Consider the following 15,113-nt stretch of genomic DNA (forward strand, 5'->3'; position numbering starts at 1 on the left):
TTGGCTTTTCAGTGGTAAATAATGAATGTTGCACCAGCTGCTGGCAGACTCTGAAACCTTCTGTTTTGAGATGCAGGAGAGGGAAAAAAAATACCCAATATGCATTTATCTGGTCCATCATCTTTAAATAGCTCTCTTCAGATTTCAAAAAAGGTAACACTATCCTCTTTTCTGGCTGGCTCTCTGTATCCTACCACAAAACAGGACTACTGGCCCTAGATTCTGACCTGGTATAAAAAGCAGTATATTTTTATGACCTGGTAACAGTCACATTTCTACACCATAAAATATTAAAGCAGGCATGACAGTGCCTTTAAGATCTTTGAGGCAGGTGCTATCAAAATGTGCCCCTTTATTATTTATTTATTTGACTCTTTCTGTATAGTGAAGCTTAAATGCTTTTCAGGCCAAATAATTAAATTCCATTATGGAAAGTGAGGATTGTTGGCAAAATGTGCTCACTCTGGCTATTAGACCCTTGAGTCCCCAGGGGAAGTTCATGGAGGGGAATAAAAAAAATCTGGCTTATGTTTATATGTAAGATATGAGTATGACATATATTGAGCCCATAGGAGTGATGCCACATAAGAAACTAAATGGGGAGGGGCTATTAGAGATCCTGTTCTAGCCAGGATCCTCTTAGAGCAGGGAATTGCAAACTCTGGCCCTTGGGCCAAATACTGCATGTTTTCATATATCTTATGAGCTGAGAATGGTTTTTACATTTTTAGATGGTTGAAAACAAATCAAAAGAAGAATATTTTGTGGCATGGGAAAATAATACAAAATCAAAATTTCATTGTTTGTTAAAATTTTTATTGGGACATAGGCACACCCATTTGTTTAGTTATGATCTGTGACTGCTTTTGCACTGTACAAATTGAGTGGTTCTGACAGAGACCATGAGGTTGCAAAGCTGAAAATACTTACTTTCTGGCTGTTTATAGGAAAAATTGGCTGACCCCTGTCCTAGAGGAATTTGGACTTGGAGTCTGGAAAGGATAGCATTGGGACTAGAAGAGTTTAAGGTCTTTTATGCTATTGATGCATTTGGATATTGACTCTTGATGTTGATGATCTTCATTATTTCCTGAAATGGACAGACAGGCAGGTTAAGGGAAGAAGACAGAGATTAAAAAGGTAGTTTTGGGATCCCATAACTCTCTCTCCCCCAAAGGCACCTCCCAGGACTGCACAGTAAGTGACATCCATTTCTTCTCTCTCATCGTCTCCACTTCTGCCACTCAAGAATAAGCCATAACCATCTCCCTTAGTCTTTGAGAAAAGCCTTTTAACTTGTCTATTTCTGTTCTTGTCCAATAACAGTTCTTCCTCCACTGATTTTTTTTTTTTTTAAACAAAAGCGATCATATAACTTCCCTCAGATTTTTTCATGGGTATATGTTCTCTACTTCATTCAAGTCTCTGCATCAATGATACCCCCTAGCAAAGGCTTTCCTTTATTTTATTACCCCATTTTATTACTATCCTAGCATTTGTCACTGTCTTACATTATCTCGGTTGGTTTACTGGATTATGCTTCATTTCTCCTAGTAGAATGGAAGCTTCATGAGTGTAGGCACCTTGACTCTCTTACTCATTGGGGTATTTCTGATACTCAGGTATTTCCCACATGAATATTCATAAAATTTTGTTGAGTGAATTCCGGCAGAAGCTCCAAACAGCATTGGCATCACATTCTGCCTGTCTGCTTCTCTGTTTGTATAGTGACTTTCTTAATTTCCTTCATTGTCTCTTGTCCATCAATGTCTCATAAGGCAGCATATTGACCAGTCAACTGCATTGAGGGCCAGCTTATGAGAGTTTAGTCCTGTATTTTGTGCCTTTGATCACTTGAAAAACCTGAAATTTTTTCTGGATGCTTTTCATCTTCAGGGCCATTATAAAGGTGGTCAGAATGTCCAAATATTAATATTAGCTTCATTATTAAGAGCTTGGGTCATGGAGTTAGACTGACAGGGTTTGCATCCTTGATTGCTGTGTGACCTTGGGCCAGTCATTCAACCTGTCTGTGCATCAGTTTCCCCATCTCTAAAGTGGGCTTAATTACAGAACCAGCATCACAGTTTGTTGTGAGTCTCAGATGAGACTGTAAATATTACACGGATGATAATATAGATTATATAAATATAACCCTGCCATATGGCAGACACTTGATGAATGTTGTCATTGTTTCTATGATTATTATTAGTTGAATATCTCCCACTTAATTAATCATTTATTTATTCAACAATTCTTCTTAAAGAATTAATTGTATGCTAGAGACTATGTTAGATTCTGAGGGTAAACTGGCAAAGCATACATATCCCTGCCCTCAAGGAGACAAAAAGAAAAATCACTTAAATTTTGGTTTTATATTTTGGGGAACCTGGGTGGCTCAGTTGGTTAAGTGTCCAACTTTGGCTCAGGTCATGTGGAGGATCTGAGACACATGTAATGCATACTTCTCCCCTTTGAGGCTCTGCTGTAACCTGAATGTAGGTGTCGTCCCAAATTCATATGTTGAAATCTAATCCATAGTGTGATGGTATTTGAAGATGGGGTTGTGGGAGATGATTAGGTCATGGGCTTGGAAGCTCATGAATGTGTTCAGTGCCCATATTAGGAGACCCCAGAGAGGTCTCTCACCCCTTTGTCAAGTGAAAATACTGAGAGAAGATAGCTATGGATCAGGAAGTGGGGTCTCATTAGACACCAAATCTGCTGGCACCTTGACCTTGGACATCTCAGCCTCCAGAAATGTGTGAAACATAGATTTGCTGTTTCAGTTACCCAATCTACGGTATTTTTGTTATAGCAGCCTGAACAAAGACAGGCACTTACAGTTTGTTTGACAAGCCAGATCAATACAAGTGTGAATAGTCAATGGCAATATTGAGTAATACTGAACCATAAGGTTGCACAGGAGAGAGTGAGACCTATAGTGTGAACATCATAGAGGAGTCAGGACCTAAATAGGGTCTTAAAACCTGGATAGGTGGAGGAGTAACAAGGGGGCATTTCTAGAATAATACAAACAGTGGCAGGGAAAGATCTCCTAGACCTTGGTACAAGGTAGTCTAGTAGAAGGTGAGAGAAAGAAAAGGGTGAGAGAAAGCATAACAGAACCTTGGCAAAATTAGCTCTTACCTTACCCCCAAATGGTATCATTGCTTACTCATCATGTCTCTCCCCTATAATGCTGACATAATTTCTCTGATTGATTCATTAAAACACTTTTCTCAAAAGTTATACAGCTAAATATGGAATTTTATTTTTTGTCTTTAACATCAGCTTCAAATCACTACTCTAGCAGGGAGATAACATTAGAGTATTTTTTATTTGAAAAGTACTTCAAAATGATTTTTGTGAGGGCTTCCAATTATACACGTTGATCAGTACTCTTATCTCCATTTTATGGATCATCTATCAGGAGTGAACTGACAAAAAGACAAAGGTCTAACAAATGAAGAGTGGCTTGAAAGGATGAGAAGTGCAGAATTGGGGTAATGATGAACAAGGCATGGCTGCTAAGTCTGGCTTTAAAACTTACTGTGAGACCAAGGCATATTATTAACCTACCTGAACTTCAGTTACATCATCTGGGAAATGGAGATAAAAGTATTCATCAAGGTCCCTATCAAAATCAAATCAAACAATATTTATACAAAGTGCTTACTGCAATGATTGGCATAGGTTAACTTCTCGATAACTGATAGTTGTAAATATTATCACTGAATTTCTTGGCTGCCTTTTGAGAGCCATGAGTCTTCCTCACATATTTTTATTTAATCTAAGTTTTGAGTGCAAGAATTGTTCAGTTGTGAAATGAACTCAATACTAGAGCAAGAAGGACCCTCAGTTTCCCAAAAATTAGTGCCCTGAGAGAAGATTCTAGATATCTGGATCCCAAAGAATCCTGTGGTCAAGTAAATAAAGAGCTCAACAGTTAAGCCAACTTCTTCAAGGCGGTACTTTTACTATGCTAATGTGGATTTCTAATAGTGTTTCCTAAACTATATTTCCAGAACTCTTTTCCATGAACACTTACTAAAGCTCATGAAATTCCACTGCTCCTTGTAATAGGCATTGGAAAGTCCTAATCTGGTTAACCCTCATTTTACCAAGGAGGAAGCTGAGATGAAGGAGGGAAAATAGCTTATCCAAAGTCACAGTGAGTTCATGGGGCCTATGAGTAGAACCCCCATCTTGATCTGGTACACTTTGTCTGTTTTTTATTTTCTCCCTCCCTTCCACTCCTCAGTAGCTGTTTCCATGGATGTTTGTGTTGTATTTGGAGACATCTCCATGTCTTTCCACATCCTTTCCTTCAGCTCTCAAGTGTTTTTGACTGCACACCCCTTCACAGAGCCCCACCTCCTTTTACTCAGGAGCACCTCCTCACTTCTTGTCCCTTAACTTTTCTGACATCTGCATCCTTCCTACTGGATCCTTTTCTTTTCTAAGGCTAGCCTGCCCATTTTGCACTAAACCTTTGATGGCTGAGAAAATCTTTATGTGCTTAGCAGACACTGTCATGCTCCACCCAGATCCTCTTGGATCTCTTTCACGTATCTTCCCCTGGGTGCTTTTTCTTCTCTGACCTGCCCTTGTGAGTGTTTTTGAAGGACATTCTAGGGCAATTAGAATGGCTTCACCCCAGTCCTCAGAGGGGTAGAAATACCTGGCATTTATTTGCCCTTGCCCAGGGCTGCTCTTAGCCAACAACCAATTTGTGTAGGAGTACAAAAACCCACCTTCTTTGCCTCAAATTGAGACAAACTCTGAGGTATGTGATTCACACTCCAGAGTTCCCTGTGGGAACTTATTCTTCCTGAGATTTGCCAGAAATCAAGCCTTGGCTTAGCTTGTCTCTCTCCCCAGTTCTGCTTCTCCCTTACTGATTTCTCCTGGGAACATTTCTTTAACAAATCACTTGCCCCTGAATCATCCTCCCAGAGTCGGTTTCTGAGGAGCTCCACCTAACACACTAAGTTTCCATATCTTAGAGAGATACATAAGCATTTAATATGGAGGAAGTATACAAAGGTAATATCAGCCACTAGATAAAACTAGTGTTCAATACACTTTATTTTTTCTTTTGTGGGTAGGTAGTGTAGGAGAGAAGACAGGGGTACTTTACTGGGTGCTGAAAATTGAGCCATGTAGGTGACTTACGTTTTAATGTGTTAGGTCTGTTCTTAGTAAAGGAAGGAAAAAAACAAGCTAAGAATGCTCTTATTTGGGTAATGGATGTGAAAAAAATCTAATCATATATTTGGTTTTATGGATCAGAGCACGGGTCAAGGAAGAAAAAAGGGTAGTTTTGCATCTAGGAAGTTCTGTCGGGGTCCATTTTGACAGATGTGCTAAGTTCCTCTGTAAGGATCACGTACATGCCACCAATCCTTTTTATCCTGCACATGCTGGCAGCTTATTTAAAATCACCATGCCCCAAATGACATGGTTTTTGCCCTCCACCAGATGGTTCGATTAGTCAAGATTCTGAAAGAGCCAACTGGAACATTCTTCTAGCCCATCTATTCAAGTCAGCCAACGCTTCAAAGCTGGGTGGGGACTCTGAGAGCAACAGATTTACCCAGCCCCAAGGCATCAGGGTTATTACTTTTTGATGGGCTCCTGGAAGGCTGGAGGAGGCTGCCAGTGTGACTTATATATTGGGCACTTCCAACACTAGAAGAAAACGGAGAGAAGACCTTTTTTTCTGTTGGACTGTTTGGAACGAACATGTTAAGGACGTGTGACGGAAGAACCCCATTCCTGTTCTCCTGCCACGACACACTCCAAGTCAATGCAATCATGCTGATTTTAATTCTCTAGTATCTTGGTGCTACCTGGATGCCTTTACTTGAATGAAACATGGAATTAGTTCCACATTTCTTCCCTTGCAATTAGCATATCAATGTGGCAGATTGATAATTCTGGAAGGATGGATGGTTGAGCACACAGGCTGCCTTCTTCTGAGTGCTCCAACTAGCAGTTTATTTTTTCAGAGTCAACCTCAGCACATTGGCACCAAGTCATAGGATTTAAAATGTGAAAGGCATCATTTAGTTAACCTTCTCATTTTACCTGGAGGAAAACTAAGGCTTAAATAGATGACATGATCTGATTCAAGGGAATCTTGTTGGGCCCATAAACTAGAAACTGATTGAATGGAACAATTTTCTGTTACAATTTCTTATGGGAGGCAACTTGGTGGTGATGAAAAACTTGAAAAGAATCTGTGCTTTCTAGTCAATAGACCTGGGTTCAAATCTTGACTTTGTATTAGGTATAATTTGGATTAAAAAAAAAAAAAAAAAACAGACTTCCTGAGTTTCAGTTACTTTACTCTTAAAACTGGGATAGAAGTACCTTCTAAGGGGAATTAAACTGAAGAAAATCTGTAGAGAGGTTTTTTAGCACAGAGTTGGCTCACAGCAAGGACTATACAAATGTTCTCTTGTTGCCTTTTCTTTCTTCCCAAAGACACAGAGCTGATTAATGGCAAACCTGAATTCCAGTTCTTTTGACTTCTGGTTTGGTATTCCTTCTACCCTACCTTTATTCCTTGATTCTTATGTAGTCTGAGCAATTTTATTCTTGTGACTGGGTTTTTCTGACTGTAAATTTTGGAACATTAGCAACTGTAAGATGGGGATGATGAATTGTTGTAAAGCAATACTCAGAATGGAGTGGTTTATTCCAGATACAGAGTAGCAAGAATGGGTGATAATGGGGAATGATGTTGACCAAATAATTAATTCAATAAACACGTATTGGGAACCTGAACTCATTGGGGCACAAGAGGTAACTCGGAGGTAAATAAAGCAGATACGGTCCCTGTGCTCACCAAGTCAATTGGGGTGGGATCAGGGAGGATTTGTTTTTCAAGCGGACCTTGACTGACCTTTACTCCCTTTGAGCTTGTGAAATATACAGCTAAATGTAGGTTGAATAAAAGGAAGCCCTGGTCGACATAACTTGTGATCAGAATGTGGGACATGGAAGACATAGTAAAAGCTGAAAATGTAGCTTTTAATAATATTTAGGAAAATACTTTAATGTTAAATGGATAACTGGGTATGAGGGGAAAGAAAGACATTTTGAGTATATTCCCAACCTTTGAGATTAATACAAAGAAGGCAGAACTCTTTCTGTATGTCATTCTTTTTGGAACAGGATGGAGTCATGAGAGTTTCCATTAGTTAGCACTTATTAAGCACCAAGCATTGTTTTAGGTGACTTAAATGCATTATCTCACTTAATCTTTACAGAATGGGGTCGTACATTTCAATATCATTCCTATTTTTAAAGATACAGAAGTTGGGATTTGGACAGTCTGACTCCAGAGCCCAGGTCATTAAACCACTTCTTGGCCCAAGTTTGGAGTTGAGGCACATGTCGCAGGCTCAGCTGTGCAGTTTACAACCCTGCACACGTTAGTAATTACTGGATATCTCTGTGATTTAGTTTCCTCATGTGTAAAATAGGTTCAGCCACAGTGTTGTGCTGAGGATCAAATGAGATAATAATAGTCAAAGCGTATGGTTAATTTGCCCAACAGGTAGGGTGACCAATTGTCTCAGTTTTCTTGGGAGTTTTTTATTTTTAGTACTGAAAAGTCCTGCATCCTTAGAAATATCTCAGGTCCAGACATATCAGGACAGTTGGTCACCTCTGCGCAAGTCCCATTCCAACCTGTAGAATATTTGGGCCAAGTGTTTATAGATTTCGGAGAACAGGAAGCATCCCAAGGAGGCAAGTGAATATCAGCTGCTGATCTAAGTCACTGTCAACTTCTGTGGGTTGAAAGGCTTAAGGGAAGTCTGCCTGATAAAGCCTGTGAGAAAAGTGGGGGAGTTAGAGCAGCATTCAGGAAACAGGATGCTTGCCAAGCCATGGTGCTAATGCTTTGAATCTGTAGCCTCTGATGCACAGCCTGGGTTTAGAGCCTGGAGATAAATGACTGATTACAAGGAGTGGGAGTGGGAAGGGGAGTGGTAGGGGGCAGGAGTCCTGGTGGCAAAGTCAGGCACCTTTGGCATCTCCAGGTATAGCTTTTTCCCTTTCTCCTTTTATAGAACATGCATTTTGATGAATTTGAATCTGGCTAGTAAATAATGCTGCTATAAACATAAGGGTACGTGTATCTCTTTGAATTAGTGTTCTTGTGTTCTTTGGGTAAATACCCAGTAATGTGACTGCTGGATCATAAGGTAGTTCTATTCTCAACTTTTAGAAGAACTTCCATACTGTTTTGCACAGTGGCTGCACCAGTTTGCATTCCCATCAACAGGGCATGAGTGTTCTTTTTTCTCCACATCCTTGCCAACACCTGTTGTTTCTTGTGTTTTTGATTTTAGTCATTCTGACATATGTGAGGTGATGTCTCATTGTAGTTTTGATTTGCATTTCCCTGATGATAAGTGATGATGAGCATCTTTTCATGTGTTTGTTGGTAATCTGGATGTCTTCTTTGGAGAAATGTCTGTTCACATCTTCTGCCCATTTTTAAATTGGATTATTTGTTTTTTGGGTGTTGAGTTGTGCAAGTTCTTTATGTACTTTGGATACTAGCCCTTTATCAGATATGTCATTTGTAAATATCTTCCTCCATTCCGTAGGTTGTTTTTTAGTTTTGTTGACTATTTCCTTTGCTGTGCAGAAACTTTTTATTTTGATGTAGCCCCAATAGTTTAATTTTGCTTTTATTTCCCTTGCTGCAGGAGACATATCTTCAAAGAAATTGTTACGGCCAATGTCAAAGAGGTTACTCCCTGTGTTCTCTTTTAGGAATTTTATGGTTTCAAATCTTACATTTAGGTCTTTAATTTATTTTGAATTTATTTTTGTGTATGGTATAAGAAAGTGGTCCAGTTTCATTCTTTTGCATGTTGCTGCCCAGTTTTCCCAACACCATTTGTTGAAGGGAGTCTTTTTTCCCCATTGGATATTCTTTTCTGCTTTGTCAGAGATTAATTGACCATGTAATTGTGGGTTTTTTATGGATTTTCTATTCTGTTCTATTGATCTATTTTTGTGTCACTACCATATTATTTTGATTATTACAGCTTTGAAATATAACTTAAAGTCCAGAATTGTGATGCTTCCAGCTTCACTTTCCTTTTTCAAGACCACTTAAGGCTATTTGGAGTCTTTTGTGGTTCTATGCAAATTTTATCCCCATCACCTCTTTCACCAATCCCCCGCCATCCACTTCCCCTCTGGTAACCATCAGTTTGTTCTCTGTAGTTGAGTCTGTTTTTTAAAGTTTTTATTTATTTATTTTGAGAGAGAGAGAGCGAGCATGCACACAGGCATAAGTAGAATTAGGGCAGAGAGAGAGGGAGAGAGAGAATCCCAAGCAGGCTCTGCACTAACAATGCAGATGTGGGCTTGATCTCAAGTACCCTGAGATTGGGGCACCTGGGTGGCTCAGTTGATTGAGCGTCTGACTTTGGTTTAGGTCATGATCTCATGGTTTGTGAGTTTACGCCCCACATGAGACTTGCTGCTGTCAGATCAGAGCCTGCTTTGGATCCTCTGTCCCCCTCTCTTTGCCCCTCTTCCACTCACTGTCTCTCTCTCTCTCTCTCTCTCTCTCTCTCTCAAAAATGAATAAACATTAAAAAAAAAAAAAGAAGTATGGGATCATGACCTGAGCTAAAGTCAAGAATTGGACACTTAACCGACTAAGCCATTCAGGAGCCCCAAAGAGTCTGTTTCTTGATTTCTCTCTCTCTCTCTCTCTCTTTCTCTTTCTTTCCTTTGTTCATTTGTTTTGTTTCTTAAATTCCACACATGAGTAAAATCATATGGTATTTGTCTTTCTCTGACTGCCTTATTTTGCTTAGCATAATACTCTGTAGCTCCACCCATGTTGCAAATGGCAAGACTTCATTCTTTTTTTATGGCTGAACTATTTAACCTCTTTAATCCTTAATTACTGCATCCATAAAAGGGAATGATCATAATCATTCCCAACTTCCTGTGATGTGGTTAGGATTAAAGAGGAAACTGACTGACATGAAGGAAGCATTCAATAATTGTTGGTTACTGCTATTGCTACTACTATTCTTATTCCTACTATTATTATTAAATATTCTATTAGGATAGGGTTTCCAGATTTTACAAATAAAAATACAGCAGCATTTTATTTTACAAATAAAAATACAAATTGAGTTAGATCTGAATTTCAGATAAACAAAAATATTTCTCAGGACATTCCTGAACTAAAAAATTATTCATTGTTAATCTGAAATTCAAATTTAACTGGGCATTCTGCATATTGTCTGGCAATCCTATATTAGAGTGATGAAGCAGCAGAATCTGCAGGATTTCTTGGGACACAAGACTTTCAGTCTAAAATCAGGACAGTCACATGGGCATAATTGGTGATTCTGTTAAGGTAGCAGTCTGGCTGCTTTTTAGAAGATCACATTTGAAACTCAAATGGTTTCAATGCACTGTTTCCCTAAAAACACACATATATATGAATGCAGTGTTTTGCATATGTTTTCAGGAATTTCTTGGACCCTTTGAAGCCCATCCCCTGAATTCCTGGTTAAGAATGTAGGCTCTGAAAAATCATCTGAGTTTGAAGGTAATTTTCTTATTCTTCTTTGGCAAAAACTGTGAATATATTTTGAGGAGACTCAGGAAATAGGTGGTGAGGGACCTGAGGACCCTCCAAATGAGTTTTCAGTAGATTAGTACATTGATTGATAGAGGAAAGATTAGTGCCTATGTCCATGTAGCATAAGAGGAGGTTGTCTCTGTGTTGAAATTCATCCACTTAGTTAATTCAAGCCTTCTTCTAAATCCACTTTGAGGTCACAGTGATCCGTTTTGATGGTCTCTATTGATTGAGTTGATTGAACTTTCATATTTATTATTTCACCATATGAAGAATTAAGGCAGGTCATGGAACCATCCGAATCTGGGAGATATCATACAGAAGCTATGAAAAAGGAATATACTTACCTAGCTTTCACTCCTTTTTCCTTGTAGAAGTTATTAGTTTTTGTTTTCTTTTGGAAACTATCATGTAATATACACACAATTGGCTGAAAATAACAAACAAGGACAGTGTAAAGAGTGATAATAAATAAACAACCACGTACCCACCAACCAGCCTAAGAACTAGAACATCATCAATCATTTGAAGACATCTGTGTGCCCTTTGTTTTCACTGTTGTACGGTGTTCCATTGAGTAAATATATTTTAACCTACTTATCCATGATAAAGTTGAAGGACATTTGGGTTGTTTCAAGTTTTCTTTTGTTCTCCTGTTACAAACAATGCTATCAACATTTTTACACATGTCTTCCTGGTACACAAGGACAAGTGTTTCACTAGTGTGTACATTTAGAAGTGGAATTTTTGGGTTGGAGAATAGATATAGCTTCCATTCTATGCTGATTGTTTCCCCAGGTGTTTAGAGAAGTCACAGTCTCACCAGCAGTATATGGAAACCTCATTACTCCACATCTCTCCCAACACTTGGTATGGTTAGACTCATTACTTTTTGTCTACAGGTAGATGCAAAATAGTGTCTCATTGAGGTGAAAACTTTTTTTTTCTTATTACAAATAAAGCTGAATGTCTTTTCATATGTTTATTGCTATTCATTGTTTCTTTTTGTGTAAGACGCCTATTCACGTCTTTTGCCAATTTTCTACTTTTGTTGCTTAGATTGGTTCCTTGTATATGTTGCAAATATTACTTCCTAGTTTTTGGCTTTTCTTGCTACTCTCTATGAAGAGTGGTTTGTTACCTGCTTGTGCTTGTCATATTTAAACTACTTGTTCAGTGTCTGCCCCTCTGACTGGACTGTAAGCTCCAGGAAGCCAGGCATGGAGTCTGTCTCTGTCTTTGATGCTAGCACAGCACCTGATGTACATAGTAGGTGTTCAATAAATATTAATATATAAGTATACTTACACATAAATATTTTGTATAATATGGAGTTATTGTGGTTGCTGTTTTTTTTTTTTTTTTTTCCAACCTTTATTTATTTTTGGGACAGAGAGAGACAGAGCGTGAACGGGGGAGGGGCAGAGAGAGAGGGAGACACAGAATCGGAAACAGGCTCCAGGCTCTGAGCCATCAGCCCAGAGCCCGACGCGGGGCTCGAACTCACGGACCGCGAGATCGTGACCTGGCTGAAGTCGGACGCTTAACCGACTGCGCCACCCAGGCACCCCTGGTTGCTGTTTTTTAAACTGCCTTTTACATTGAAGGGCAGAGCAGGTTAGGTTAGAAAAACCTCTGCTGCTTACTAGCTTGGTGACTATTGGCCAATTAACCTTTTGTGCATCAAATCCTTCACCTGGAAAATGCTATCTCATAGGATTGTTGAGTGAATAGGTATAAGGAACTTTGAGCAGTGACTCGTATGCAGTAAGCACTACACAAGTATGAGCTGTTATTCTTATTTTTCTGCTGAGTGAAAACCCACGTTAAAGGTTTCTAATGATAAGTTTGGGACTCATAGAGTGCTGGCTTATTTTGCATTGCTGAGGGGAGAATATTTAAAATGACAGGGGCTGCTGGGTGTTGGGCAGAGACAGGGCTGGGTAGGGGACACTCCAGGGATGTCAACAGCACTGTCAACTGTGTGTTCTTAAGACTAGCAGAAGTCCTTTAATCTGATATGACAGAAGCAGTTGTGCAGTTAATGAAAAAAAAAAAAGGTTAAATCAAGATATCACTTAAAAACACGTTTAAACATTTTATTTTAATGTAAGACACATAAAGCAAATGTTCATCTCCTCAGCATTTGATATCTGGCGAAGGCCTTTGTTTCCTGGCCAAGTTTCCTGCTATTGAAGTTCCTTGCTTTTCTTGCACCAAGTGCTCCATAATGCATCATCTGTGAATTCTAGTTTTTATTTTTAAAAACTAGATTATCAACTTAAAAGAAAAACAACTTTGCAAGTAATATCAATAGAGTCTTTCCAGAGGTTTACTCTACCCCCATCTTTTGTAGTGACCTTTTTTCTCAAAGATTGAACCTGACAGTAACTTCTCTAAAAGTGCGGCTTTATCAATTCTATATAAAGCATTTACCTCAGTTTTGATAGAGATGAGAGCTGTATTTTTATACTTATATTTTATCTGTTTGTATTTAATTAAATTACATAACTGCAATAGCAGTATAACTGTCCCAAACAAGACTGGGGATAACAACCTTTGGGCATCAGTTATGAGTTGTATATAGGTCATGGGAAGCTTGGGTCAACTCAGTGGGTGGTCAGATAGAGGTCAGTCAGTAGCTCTAATGTACCTCAATGGAGACCATGTGCTGTCTTTTAATGAAATTATCAGTAAAATCCTCATTGTTTGCTCATTGTTGTTCCTAGCTCTCTGCAGTTGGATTCTTTGGGGGCAACCTGAGGAGTTGAAGTTCACATCTGGGTGTCTTCAGTAGAAAACTGAGAAGACTCCCTCAACACAGTAGTCAGGGAAGAGGGGGCAACTGAGTAAGTCTGAGGAAACTACAGGTATCGTAGGAAGATGTAGGCTTCTCCCACACTACAGGACTGAAATTTTGAGGTAATTCTATTGAGAATTCAAGAGTCAGAGAAGTCCCAGATGACATGACAGAGAAATAAATGTGTTTGAGGGGCTTATATATTAATTCAAAAGGAAATTCTCCTGTGTTTTTTCCTAGATGTTTGTATGTTATAAAGACCAGAGAGAGGTGATTTTTACAAGTGGTGTTTTCTGTGGGCCATAAGTTCTCTCCCTATGCTGTTAGGCCTGATCTACCTGTTCAGCCACTTTTGTCTTCTTCTCAGTCTCTATGTGTGGGGCTCAGCCTGGCTAAGGAGATTGGGGTGTGAGAAAAGAGGTAGGAGGCTTTATCTGCCCAGATCTGAAAGGTATCACCATCCTGCCTTGGTATGTGCAACAGCCTCCCTCAGTAAAGCTCAAACCTTGCCATATTTATGGAGTACCTCACAGTTTATAACCAAACCATAATTCCGATCCTATTTACTCCATGCCACGTTTTAGTCACTAATGAGGTAGGCCTAATGCTTGCCTCTTAGGATATTAAAAGCCTGGTAAAATGCAGATTTGATAAAAGTGATAATGGAAGAAACTTCCATCCACCCATAATAGTTTAGAATGAATTAATTTTTCAAATTAGTGAAAAGAGAGTAGAGTCTCAAGGGAAGGGAACACTTGGTAGGTTTTGATTAGGGGGTGTGTTATCTGAAGGTTGAGAGTACATGAGTGTACTTGAGAAAGAACCTTAGCTAACTCTGAGACTCTGGGCACTAAAAAGGCAACATCACACACTGGGTTCCTCCTTGGGAGGATACCAAAAAACGGGAATAACAAAGAGCTGAATAACACCTTGATCTTTTTCACAGTCTTGTCTAATGGCTCTGGCCTTGACCGTTTGACTCTACTGGCTGACCTTGGCTGCTTTCTATTCAGTGGAAAGGTCAACAACTGGCCTTGTGAAATTTCTTTCTCATATGTCTTATGTGTATTGGTTTCCATTTTCCTTGAGCACAGGGAAGCTCTGGTTCTTCCCTAAGGACACTGAGGGGCAAATAAGTATGCTGGATTTGGCAGAGGCTGGAATAACCACATGCGGATGATGTATCCTATGCTTTCTTTAATATATGTTGCATGGATGAAATCACTCATTTAGCTGGTTTCATTATCTGGGTTCTGAATTCCCAGGGGGCCTGGACTGTTTTCCATTAACAATAATTATTATTATTTTAGTAGCTAATCCTTATTTGAGTTCTTATTATGAGTATGTACTGAATTAGACACTTTCTATGCATTATCTCATTGAATCTTCCCAGCAGAACTGTGAGATGGGCACTATTATTTTGAGGAGACTGAGGCTGCTTAGAATTTTTTTAAAAAAAGCTGATAAGTGGCAGAGCCAGGATTTGAACTTGATTTGTCTGGCTTTAAAGCTGGTACTCTTAATGACCATGTGGAAATATTGCCTTCTGAGCAATCAAGGAAGGCTACACATTTTCTTTCAGTTCTAGAGAGACCACAGGAAGTATCTTTTCACCCCATTTTCAGACTTACCTGAGCTGAAGTCTGTTGCAGCTAAGAGGCTATCTATCCA

Source organism: Puma concolor, chromosome A1 (genome assembly GCF_028749965.1).
Source record: "Puma concolor isolate L17-30 chromosome A1, mPumCon1.1.hap2, whole genome shotgun sequence".
Lineage (NCBI taxonomy): Eukaryota > Metazoa > Chordata > Mammalia > Carnivora > Felidae > Puma > Puma concolor.